Raw genomic sequence first — 12022 nt, 5'->3', positions numbered from 1 at the left:
GAAATCTTTTGTAATGGATTTGAACCAAGGAGCCATCCTACTGTCTTTTGACGAGGCAGTCAACGTTTCAACTTTGTCTCTGTCTCAATTTTCTTTACAAAACTGTCCTTACAAAGCTGATTCTGGCTCTGGTTCAGGGTCTGGTTCGGGAGAAGAGGTCCCAATCGTTTACAACATAATGGGAGGTGGAACTTGCTCTAGTGATGACAAGACGCAGTTTATCTGCAGACTTGCCACTGAAGACCTAAACGAAGTGAAAAGGCTATCGATTTGCAAGGACGAGTCAAATGGAACGGATTGCTACCTCACTTATGGCGGAGCTCTTCTGAAGGACATGGTAGGAAATCGTTTTGACAGTAATAGCTTTGAAGGCTGTGGCTTCAAGTCGACGAAATTTATTCAAGATGAGAAGCGTCCTTCTCTGTCCGAATTTGCAGTTTTCAATCTAACCTCTGAGACAGTGGACTTGGTCTTTGATGAACCAGTCAGATTTTCGTCAGTCAACCTTACGGCCATCACTTTTCAGTCGTTCATTCGAAATCCTGATTTTGAGTACAGTCTTACGGGAGGAAACGTTCTAGGAACCGACAATACGAAAATGACATTTAGACTCTCCAAACGTGATCTTGACGCCTTGAAACTTCTTCTCTATTTGTGTTCAAGCGAGAGCAACTGCTGGATATCTTTTTCGTCTCGGTTCGTTCAAGATATGTCATTCAATTGGATCAACTCAGTCAGTAAAGATGCTGCTGTTGTTGTAACAGAATTTAGTGACGACACAACGCGACCTCAGCTTATTTCGTTTGCGCTCAATTTGGATACGTACGCGTTGATAATGACCTTTGACGAGCCGGTGCTTGCATCCTCTTTTGACGGCACATCTGTCACTCTGCAGAGGACAGTTGAAAGGAAGGTCGCTAGAGATTCCGTTACTTTGACTGGAGGTACCATAGGAAGTCCAAACAATTTCACAGTGCAAGCGGATCTTCTTTTGGATGACGTCAATGCACTCAAGTCAATAGGAAATCTTGCAATAGACGACGAGACCACATTTATGACGTTCACCGAGGAAATGATCACGGACTTGGCGATTCGTTTTCCGAACAAAGTTGTTCCTGTTGGCAATGGGAACGCTACGAAAATTAGGAAGGGTGCCTTTACCTCGGACGCAACCAGACCAACCTTGGCCTCATTCGACGTTAGTATGGACAAAGACATTATCGTTCTGTCTTTTGACGAGCCAATTCGAATCTCTTCGTTTGATCCAACTGGTCTAGCAATCGTACCTGGTGAAAATCCGTCTGCTGGCGGAAGACGACTCACTGGTGGAAGAATAGACGATTCTTCCAACGTGAACGGAACAATGACCGTCACGTTGCACTTGCTGAAACCCGACATCCGCTATCTGAAACTCGCAACGAATCTATCAACTGGCATCGGTGATACGTTTATTACAGTTTCTAACAAAACTGTTAATGACATGGCAGGGAACAGAATCCAAGAGATTACAGCAGAAAAAGCCCTTCGAGCAAAGACTTTTGTCTCGGACCAAACTCCATCTAAATTGATTGAATTTACTTTTGACATCGACGCCGGACAGCTTTTGCTTACGTTTGATGATATTATTGACTCGTCAAGTCTTTACAGTTCTGCCTTCGTTCTTCAGGCGAGAACAAAAAGAAACAGCGATTATCTCGTACTGAACGAAAATTCGACCACGTCGAGTCCGAACGGCTACTACATAACTATCGATCTATCAGCCTACGATCTGAACTCGATAAAGAAAAATCTCAATCTAGGAACAAATGTTAATAACTCTTACCTAACGATGACGGCTCAATCTCTGAACGATGTATTCGGAGTCGACGTTATTGCGATCACCGACTACAATGCCATCCAAGCGGTAGAAGTAATTCCCGACACGACATCTCCAAACAGCTTGGACGATTTCGAATTTTCACTGGATATGGATGAAGGACTCGTCAGGCTAACGTTTGACGAAACCGTTAAAGCCGATTCGTTCAATCCATCGTCGCTTGTTTTCCAAAGCGCTTCCAACATAAACGAATCGATGGGTTTCTATAGGCTAAAAAGCAGCACAAGTAGTACGAGTGATTCCACCATCATTTCTGTGCGGCTTTCCACGGACGACAGCAACGAAATTAAGAAGATACTTTCAATGGCGACGAACATAGAGAACAGCTATTTGAGATTTACGTACGACTTGGTAAGAGACATGAATAACAACTCTGTCAATCCCGTCAGTCCCTACGCGCTGTCCGAGCGGAAAGAGTTTACATCGCCGACACAACCAGCTCCAGACTCACGTCCTTCTCTCTCAATCTGACGAGCGAGGAAATTCTATTGACATTTGATGAGACAGTAAATGCTTCGTCTCTATCGCCGACCTTTATAAGTCTTGGAGAGAGCTCGAGCGGTGGCCTGCAATATCGACTTAATTAAAGGAGGAAAAGGATCGATTGAAGATTCTACGGTAGTTGTACTTTACGTCGACACGAACGATCTAAATCAGCTGAAAGCATACCGAAATCTCGCTACGTCAATCAATAATACGTTCCTTTCGGCGGAACCTGACGCCATACGAGACACAAGCGGAAATGTCCTTGAAACAGCGACGAAAGTTCGGGCGTCGTTCGTATCCCCAGATATTATTCGTCCGAGACTTGTCGAATTTTCTCTCGATTTGAACTTGGGCACTATGACTTTGCTTTTTGACGAGACTGTAAGCGCAGCCACTGCCACACCAACGTCAATAGTCATCCAAGGCAATCAGAACCTAAGCACGTCTCATCTAGATTCATTTCATCTTATTGGAGGGAGCTTCGATCAAATTGACTCGACTGAACTCAAACTAAATTTGACAGACATCGATCAAAATCGTATCAAGGTGGCAAGACATATTGCCACCACCAACGACAACGCGTTTATCAGCATAGATGCTAGTATGGTTGACGACATGTTTGGAAATGATGTCGTTGCGGTGGAGTACGAGAACGCTATACGTATTGCTAACTTAACAGAAGACACCACTCCCCCGAGACTTATCGATTTCACATTGGATCTAGACGAAGGCCGCATGCTGCTTACCTTCTCTGAAGCAGTGAAGTCGTCAACTTTGAGGATGAAAGAACTTATTCTGCAGAGCGCACAAGAAGCTGCGCGGGGTGAGACAACGTTCTATTCGCTAACAGGAGGACGAAGTAGCCTGTATTCTAACGTCGTTTTTCCTCTTGCGCCAAGTCAGTATGTAAATCTGAGCGATTCCACTACCTTGGAAGTTTTCTTCTCGTCTACTGACTTGAACTCCATCAAAAAATTGGAAAATCTTGCAACAGAAAAGAACAACTCCTTCCTGATAATTTCGTCGCTGTTTGTGCAAGACATGAATGAGAATTGGGTGGCGGCTATTTCGAATTCCTCCGCTCTGAAAGCGTCTACTGTTACGCCTGATCGAACGGCACCGTCTCTGGTCTCTTTTGATTTGGATCTCAATGAAGGCAAGCTCATCCTGTCTTTCTCTGAAACTGTTGACAGATCGAGTCTCAACGTGACGAGCATTGTACTGCAGCACGACCAAGTGCAGTCGTCCGATCCTCAACTGTTTCACAGACTCGCAAACAGAAGTCGCTCAACGTCGGAAGACGGCGTGACCATTGTCATTGATTTACATGCAACTGATCTGAACGAAGTAAAGAGGCTACCGGCTTTGGCGTCGACGATCAATAATACGTATCTGACCTTGAGTTCGTCTGCTATTAATGATATGAACAGTAACGCAGTGGTAGAAATAAGTATCAACCAAGGACTTCGTGCTCTTGCACTTTTGCCAGACGTGACTCAGCCCGAACTTCTGGAATTTGATCTGGATCTGGACAGTGGAGAGGTAACTCTCCTTTTCTCGGAAACTGTGAACGCAAGTTCGTTGAACATTGTCTCAATCACTCTGCAAGGTGTAAGAAAAAACATTAACTTGACGTACGAAAATTTCGTCGTACTGCGAAGTCGTCAGCAAAGTGGAAACGATGGAAGTTGGTCTTCAAGTGACGATGGAACGCACCTGATTGTTCAGCTAAGTCGCGCCGATCTGAATGCACTAAAGGCTTTCGTCGATCTTGCTACAAAGCCAAATAACACCTTTATATCTATCAAAAATAACACCGTGTTGGATATGAGTGGGCTTTACGTCAAACCGATTGATGTTGAAGGCGCGAGAAGTGTTCGACTTTTTACAAGGGACGAAAGCGGACCACGGCTTCAGCAGTTCTCTTTGAACCTTACAAGTGAGACTTTGTCTCTTACATACGACGAGACGGTTGATTCGTCTACCCTGGACGTGACATTGTTTTCTATTCAAAGTTTCGCACTCAATACGTCGACGGAAGTAAAATTGACGAGTTTCAAGTCGGCTACTTTGGAACTTTCTCCGATTATTGTCATCACACTGGCCCACGTCGATCTGAGCCATCTGAAATTGGACGAAGCTTTGGCTGTCAACAGGACGACGACGTGGCTCGAAATCAAGTACGGCGGAGTTCGAGACACTAGCGTTCCGCCTAATCCATCAGAGGAAACGATCCAGGTGGCCACGGACTATGCAGAAGATCTTTTGAGTCCTGTTCTACTTTCCTTCTCTGTCGATCTAACGCAGGAAACGCTAACTCTTCTGTTCGACGAACCGGTTCTGATAGCCACACTTGATCCGACAGCTTTGACATTCCAAGGTGCGGCAAATAGATCTCAAGGCTCGAGCTACACTCTCCAAGGCGGAAACGCAACCGGAACAAACGGAGAACGACTCGTTCTCCGTCTTAGTCAAAGTGATCTCAATTCTATAAAGAAAGAGACCGATCTTCTGGTCAGTCTCAACACGTCCTATTTGGCCTTCACAGAGGACCTCGTCAAGGATATGAATAATAATCCGATCATATCTGTCGAAAGCGATTCGGCCATACGAGCGATTGACTACGTCATGCAACGACAGTGTTAGACCAGTCATTCGAAGCTTCAGTCTTGACATGAATTCCGGCGTGCTGAGCATTTATTTCGTTGAGACCATTGACGTTTCGTCAATTGATTTTACCGGGATCACACTGCAACGGCTTTTCAATGCCACCAGCGCTGCAGAACAGCACTCTCTGACTGGAGGAGTCCGCCTTTCTCGCGAAGACAGCACTCGTATATCAATTCTTCTAAATGTGTCTGATCTGAACGAAATCAAACGCAAGAAGATCGGTGAAAATTCCAACTCGTCCTACCTTGTTGTCGAACGAGGCTTTATTGTTGATATGAACGACCAACCGGTGCGTCCTCTCTTGAACGGCATATCGGCTCTGAAGGTGAAGAACTATACTGCTGACAGTACACCGCCTATCCTTGAAACGTTCGAACTTGACGTCAATTCCGGTGAACTCATTCTCGTCTTTGATGAAACGGTTCGACGTGAGAGCGTGGTTCCGTCTCGATACGAGCTTCTTTCTGCTGACAATGCATCCGTCGCAGTTGTGCATTCACTGAAGTTTGAAAGCGTGGCTATCGGTAACGATAGCACCCGAATCAAGATCCTTCTTGGAAAGGAAGATCAAGACGACGTCAAGCGTTTGACAGCGCTTGCCACGTCACTCAGTACGACGTTTGTTCGCGTTCTGGAAGGAGGAGTTGAAGACATGGTCGGAAATGGTGTTCAGACCAGTCCGCCTATTAGAGCTAGTCTGTTCGTGGCGGACACGTCGTCTCCAACACTCGTCAGTTTTTCGGTGAATATGGACTCAAAAGAGATTGTGCTGACTTTCTCTGAAACGGTCAACGCTTCTAGCGTACGGCCAATTGGAATAACGCTCTATGGCACGTCGAACAGGACCGATGGTTATACTCTAACCGGTGGAACTGTCACTCCTAGCAACGATCCGGTCATCATTGTTAAACTCGACGACTTTGACTTTAACGAGATCAAGAAATTGGCGCTGGGCAGAAACGAGAATTCAACCTTTAATTGATATGAGTGACAATCCTATCTATATGACTCCAGTCGTAAAGACAGTAACATACACGAAAGATACAACAGCTCCGGTACTTGTCAACTTTGATTTGGACATGAATTCAGGCGTGGTCACACTTAGTTTCTCTGAAACGGTTAGCGTCTCAACAATCAACTTATCATTGATGCAATTGAGTGGTGTAAATGAATCTCTTAATCTAACCGGTGGATTGGTACTGCCATTCCGGACATCGATTAGTAGTCCACACTCGCCAATTCTCAATATTAGTCTGCTACCTAATGATCTGAACGCTGTAAAGAGGCTGGAGAGCTTGGCAACTGGCGCAAAGGACACGTTTCTGTCTCTGGATTCTCTGTTTGTTGTTGTTGACGTAGACGAAAATCAGCTCTTCGCCTTGTCACGCAAAAGCGTTCTCAATTTCTCACCAGATATCACGGAGCCGTCACTTGTGTCTTTCAATTTGAACCTAACGGCCGGCCAACTGATTCTCACGTTCGACGAAACAGTGAATGTCTCTTCCTTTAACGTCACCAGCTTTTCGATCCATAATCGAGCAAACCTCTCTCAAGCAACGACCTCCTACCAACTGACTGGAGGAAGCGTATCACGAACAAACGATCCCGTTGTTGTTGTTTCTCTTTCGCCCTTTGATCTAAACAACATTAAAGCAAATACTGAACTGGCCTCTTCTAACGACTCCACTTATCTATCGTTCACAACTAGTGCCGTCAATGACATGTCTGCCAATGTAATCCTTGCCTCCAACCCTGAAGACGCACCAAACGTTGAAGTGTTCAGCCCAGATTCTTTGCCACCCGAATTCATTTCGTTCGAGCTGGATCTAAATAGCGGCATTGTGACCCTGACGTTCACCGAAACAGTCGACGCGAATACTTTCGACCCTACTCGTCTCCACTTTGCGAACGAAAACGCAACAAGCGTCTATACGCTTTCCGGTGGAGAAATTCTGAACGAGAAGAATCAGACTTGGATACAACTGCGTCTTTCCGTGCAGGACTTGAACGACATCAAAGCGTTGACCGACCTCGCAACGTCAAAAGCGAACACGTTCCTCAGAGTGGAACAGAGGAGTGTCTACAATATGAACTTCAACGAGGCAGAGCGGTCAGAAAGTTTGCCTGCACGAGACTTCGTTGAGGATAAAACGGCTCCTGAGCTTGTCCGGTTTGATTTGGATCTTAATGTTGGAACTTTGACCGCGTTTTTCACGGAAACGGTCAACGTGAAATCGCTCGCCGTTGATCAGATCAGTCGGTCAACGACTCTTCGGACTACGATTCGTATTCCCTAAATGGAACGAGTGGAACGTCGTCGTTTAGCGAAAACGGCAGTACGATTGTCATCAATCTAAGTCGACTGGATCTAGACGAAATCAAATATTTGGATCAGCTTGCTACTTCCGAATTCCGCACATTCTTGTCCGCCAGTCAACTTCTTATTGAAGACATGAACGGCAACAATTTAGTTGAAATAAGGAATACGAGCGCTCTGGGCGTGAAAGTTTACATTCAAGACAAGACGCGACCTAGTCTGGACAAATTCGATATTGACATAAACGCCGGCATCCTTTCGCTTTTCTTCAGCTAGACTGTCAATACTAGTGCTTTAGACTTCACTCAGATCAGCTTCCTTGGTGGAAACGACTCGTCGTACGACAGCTACGCTCTGACGGGAGGAAACGTCGTAACGCACCGAGGTGGAGTTGTGACTGTTCAATATATTATCCAAAGACGATTTGGACGTGCTGAAATCGAGAGAAGACATCGCCACGTCGTTTGTTGACACCTTCATTTCCGTAACCAATGAAACTATACGTGACATGGATGGGAACTTTGTGAGAGGCGTTGGGCCTTCTCAACCGCTGCCTGTGAACTATTACGGCGAAGACATCACATCGCCTGTTTTGGTGTCTTTCACTTTAGATATGGACGACGGAAATTTGCGTATGACTTTCTCGGAAACAGTCGACGTTTCGTCGCTGGAAATTTCAGAAGTTTCGATTCACAACAACAGAACGGGAAGCTCAGTAACATATAATTTGACGAAGCTTTCTAATTTCACTTCAGCCGACAGCCCCATCGTTACTCTCCCTCTCTCTATCTTTGACGTGAACGAGCTAAAAAGGCTAACGAATTTGGCAGTACAAGCAGATGGCTCAGACGCCTTCTTATCTCTGACGCCTTCCTTCGTTTCTGACATGAATCAAAATAGGATCACGCCAATTCGACCAAGCGACGCAAAGCAAGCATTTGAAGTAACACCTGATACAACTTGTCCCGCGCTCTCTTCGTTCACGTTAGACATGAACACCGGTTATCTGACTCTATATTTCGACGAAACTGTCAATTCCACTTCTATGGACGTTTCTGAGATAGCCTTACTGAGTTCAGCCAGCAGAGAGGAAACTTACAGCCTGACAACAAGCTCGGTGGAAAGTCCCGATGGCCCAGTGATCGTAATCCTTCTGTCGTCGTACGATGCTGATCGCATTAAAATTAGACGCAAATTAGCGACCAGCAGAGAAGACACGTGGATTCACTTGATGGTCTCGTCACTTACGGACATGGCGGGAAATAGTTACTGCAATGTTTCGAAGGTATTACAGACGAGTTTCCACGAAGCTGACAGAGAACGACCAATATTACTATCGTATTCTTTGGACGTCAATGCTGGCGTTCTCCTCTTTACCTTTTCTGAAGCATTCCAACTGACAGATACTACCAGCATTACATTGCTGTCGTTTCCTTCAGAACAAGGAAGTGTCAACTTCACTTTGACTGGTGGATACGTATCGGTTGCTCCCTTCAATTCTACAGAACCAACACTGGTGAGACTTCACTTATCAGATGAAGACCTAAATGATATAAAGTACCTTTCAAATCTTGCCTCATTCGCCGAAAATACGTATCTATCAGTGACGTCAGACGCAGGCACAGACTTGGCCCTAAATCCTCTCGTCGAAATTAACTCATCGAAGGCATATAGAGCTGATGCATTTTACAGCGACAAGACTCGCCCGAGGCTGCTCAGTTACAATTTTGATGCCGATAGCGGAGATCTGTTGCTAACATTCAGCGAGACCGTCAATGTCTCCAGTGTTTTGGCGAACCAGTTCACCCTATCGAATTCTAATGAGAGCAGTGCTGTCAAATATCAGATAAGACAGTTTGCCAGCGTTCTTCAGCCAACTACCACGTCCCTGCGACTAAAGCTTTCGACCATGGATCTGAACGAAGTAAAGCGATTGGACGCGCTGGCCGTCAACTCCTCTTCCATGTACTTGAGTTTGACAAATTACGCCGTAGCAGATATGAATCAATTATGAGTCGTATCTGTGAGAAGTCAAGAAGTGTTCCGTTTTCTTCCCGACATCAGCAGACCTTCGCTCGTCGCTTTTTCGTGGAATCTGACCGCTGAAACGATTACCTTTACTTTCGACGAAACCGTTCGCGCGACAACGTTTGATGCCACGTTGATTACTCTGCAGTCGAACGTGGCCGGAAATGATTCCCACGATTTGATATCAGGAGCCGTTCTGACAGCCGATTCCACTGTTGTGGTACTAAAACTAGGCAAATTTGATCTTGAGAGCGTAAAACTGAACGATGGATTGGCTACGTCAGCTAATACAACTTACCTATTAGCAAAAGATGGGCTTGTTGCAGACATGGGTTCTAATGGTGTGATGCAATATTCCAAAGAAATCACTCTGTGTGCGGCGAATTTTTACGAAGACAAGACGTCACCTCAACTATCCAGCTTTGTCTTGGACGTCGACTTTGGCTTTAATATCTTGAATTTTGACGAACCCATTCGTCGATCGTCTATCGACTTTGCTCAGCTGACTCTCCAATCGCAGAAATCCGCCTCCGGCTTGGTGGATAGCGAGCACACTCTTACTGGAGGAACATCAAACAGTCCTGATGGCACAAGCTTTAGAATGAACCTAACAGCAGTTGACTTCAACGAAATCAAACGAAAGGATGCATGGGCTCGCCGTTAGTCTGGACACAACGTACATTCGTCTTACGTCGGCCTTCGCTGACGATATGAACGGAAATGCGATCGTTTCCATTCCGTCGACTGATGCAAAGAAAGCGGCTCTATTTGTCAACGATTCGTCGCAACCGCGTTTGCTATCTTTTGATTTGGACATGGACGCCTTTTTGCTGACTCTTCGTTTCTCGGAAACAATGGACGTCTCGACGTTCTCCCTGGAGAACATAACTCTGCAAAGATCGCCGTCTTCCAGCATGCCCATGCTGTATTACAGTCTAACTGGCGGATCCTTAAATTCGTCTATAGACTCGCCGACTTTGCACTTGACGTTGTCAGAAACAGACGCGAATTCTTTGAAAACGAGACTCATCGGTCATTCAGACTATCCAACATATATCGTCTTGCCCTCTGAGACGATTAGGGATATGAGCGGTCATTACGTGCTGTCCCTCGTGAATGGACTCAACGCTCTCAGTGTAACAAACTATCGAGCAGACACCACTAGCCCAGCTCTGCGGGAATTCGACCTCGACTTAACAGCCGAACAACTCGTCTTTTTCTGAAACGGTCGACGCGAGCACGCTACAAACTGGTTTTATAACTTTATTCGATGGCCTCAATGCTACGAAGGCGTCCTACACGCTGACAAATAGCAGTTCAACGATTACATCTCCCAATGGACCGATTGTCGCAATCGATTTAGGAGCCGACGACTTGAACGAGATAAAACGACTGACCGGCTTGGCAACAGCAAATAACAATACCTTCGTCAAGATTTCTTCTGGGGTAATACAAGACGTATTCGAGAACGACGTCGTGTCTCAAAGCAGACAAAGCGTTCGCAGATTCACCGAAGATAGTGTTTCTCCTCGACTTCTTGGCTTTGACTTTGATCTTGACCTCGGCCTTCTAACCATGACGTTTCGTGAAACGGTACGAACTGGAAGTCTCGATACGAGCGGAATAACGTTTCACGACGGCGATCCTTTGGGTTCGTCGTACACTCTGTCCGGCTTCTACGACTCGGTGTCGCCAGATTCGACTATTTTGAAAATTCAACTAACCAACGATGATCTGAACGAACTGAAGTATTTGGACGATCTCGCCGTTTCAAGGATGTCTACGTATCTGTCTGCAAAATCTAGCACTGTGAAGGATATGAACAGCAATCCTCTCGCAGCTGTTTCGGACGTGACTTATGTGCCTGATCAGACTCCGCCCACATTGACTTCGTGGACGCTCAATATGAATACCGGACGTCTGAAGCTGTTCTTTGATGAGACTGTAAATGAGACGACGTTGATTCTTCCTTACTTTTCTTTGCGAGATAATGAGACAGTTGTTACGTACGAGCACGAGTTTGCCAATGACGGTATTGCGACGTACGAAAAGGATGCAATTGATATCGAAACAGACATCTACGACCTAAACGAGATCAAGAGAATTGAAATGTGCACCAAGGCAGAGCAAGAAGAAAATTGCTATCTCGCTTATAAAGATGATGCAATTAGAGACATGTCTGGTAACAAAATAGTAGGATGCTAACTCGGAAAAGACAGAGACCTGATATAACTGTGTATCTGTGCATTTGTATTTTTCCTGTGCTTTTTGCTATGTAATTGTCTGTATGTAACACGATATGACACAGAGCCCTGTATGACCCCATATGATTACCCAGACCAGAAATAGGTGTTTTGATTTACGTGGTCCCGGATGTCGATATGACGCGATTTCGTCCGCTCCGTGCTCCGCCAGCTCCGCCGCTGTACAGTACTATCCACCGTTAGCGAAAAAGCAGCTCGAAAAGGTGTTAAGACAATTGATCTAGCTCGGGCACGGGCACGACGTCGACGAAGAAGGATAGCAACGGGCAAACAGCGTTGCCCGAAGAAGGTCAGTACACGCCAACGCGGCCTCCTATGACCCCTCCTACATAGATGAGGCCCCCCTTTGAGTCGGTTCGAGCGCAGATACCGGCTATGAGA

At 45.7% G+C, this 12022-nt stretch overlaps 1 pseudogene; it reads left to right on the top strand.

Annotated features, from left to right (window-relative positions):
• Window positions 1-2712: 2712 nt before the first annotated feature.
• Window positions 2713-11687, top strand: LOC136188322 (uncharacterized; annotated as a pseudogene).
• Window positions 11688-12022: the final 335 nt, after the last annotated feature.

This window comes from Oscarella lobularis, chromosome 6, assembly GCF_947507565.1.
Source record: "Oscarella lobularis chromosome 6, ooOscLobu1.1, whole genome shotgun sequence".
Taxonomy (NCBI): domain Eukaryota; kingdom Metazoa; phylum Porifera; class Homoscleromorpha; order Homosclerophorida; family Oscarellidae; genus Oscarella; species Oscarella lobularis.
The sequence above is the reverse complement of the archived record's forward strand: the minus strand, read 5'-3'. Positions and strand labels throughout refer to the sequence as shown.